Consider the following 1530-nt stretch of genomic DNA (forward strand, 5'->3'; position numbering starts at 1 on the left):
TGTGCCTGCATGTTCACCCATGTACACACACACACACACACACACACACACACACACAATGTAATTTCAAAAAGCCAATATTAGAAGTTAGGGGTTATATCCTGCATTTATTCAGTTTTATCTGAATAACAAAAACATAGAAGCACATCCGTAGTCACAAGGAATGTGCTGTGTGGGACAGAAAAGGTGATTAAGATTATGTGCGTGTATGTGATTAAATATAATAAAGTTGTACATAAAGACATACAAATAGTGACAGCATAGAAAAAAAAACTAATGAAATCTAAGACCTATAATCTAGTTAATTGTACTAGTGAAACCAATCAATTTTCTGGCTTTCATTATCTTATTTATTGACATAGGATGTCACCATTGGAGCTGGAACTGACCTGGAAACCTTCTCTCTGAAGACTAGCTCTCATGGTTTCACAGGATGCTATGCAAGCAGCTGCAAAGCCTAATAACCACAACAATGACTGGCACAGTAACTATATTGGTGTAGCAGTGGCACTTTCATCTTGAGGGCAATCAACAGATATCTAAGTGAACTTAAAGCCCACTCATTGGGAGGGAACTCATATGTGGCACTGTAAGCATAGCCAAATACACATGGCTGTAGAGGTCACAGATCCCAGAGAAAACCCTAGATATGGGTCCTTATAGTTACAGACAAATATACCTGTTACCACTTATCAAAAAAGCTTTTTTTTTTTTAAATAACAGATGGAGACTATTACAGAGTTCTACAACTGATTGCACCAAGAGAATAGATGTCTGTGAGATGCCCAACCCTAAGTGACAGATTTACAATGGAACCTCTACACCTAAGGCTCATGAAGCATAGTGGAATACAGGGTAGAAAGAATGCTAATGCATCTCTCAACTCTCAACAGGAAAGCTTCCTCATACCACAGAATTGGAAGCACACAGAAGGCGACAACTGGCCAAAGTGTAGAGAATGAAAGACTGCAGAATACATGTCCCTGGTTAGGACTTCTATATTAAACTTCACTCACTCATGGTTCTGGGGCCATTGCAGAATAGGAGGCAGAAAGATTGTAAGAGCCAGGGTTGGTGCATGACCATAAGGAAAGTCTTCCAGGCCTCTGGCAACTTGCTTATATGAACTAATAGCAATAGTAACAGCATGCACAAGACCCATGAAAACTCAATCAGACAAACCCCTAGAATAGAACTGGGGAAATGGGTAGGAGGCTCCAACCCTAGCTGAGGAACCTTTGGCAGTTGATCACTGCTGGGTAAGGGAGAGTTGGTCCTCTTTAAGGGAATGACATTAGACGGGTTGACAAACTCCAGTGAATGAACTCACACCAAGGGATATTTGGGTACAAAAACTTGCTCCATAGGTTTTAACATATATGACAGAATGCATGAAATTCAGTAGTCAGTCTATGAGGGGGGCACAGATAAGAGTGGGAGTTTAAATATGATTAAGATGCATTGTATGAAATGCACAAAAATTCCATTGGGGGAGGCTAGTTGTGGGCACACAGGAGCTTTTGCTACTAT

This window comes from Nannospalax galili, unplaced genomic scaffold (genome assembly GCF_000622305.1).
Source record: "Nannospalax galili isolate Female #2095 unplaced genomic scaffold, S.galili_v1.0 scaffold11732, whole genome shotgun sequence".
Taxonomy (NCBI): Eukaryota; Metazoa; Chordata; class Mammalia; order Rodentia; family Spalacidae; genus Nannospalax; species Nannospalax galili.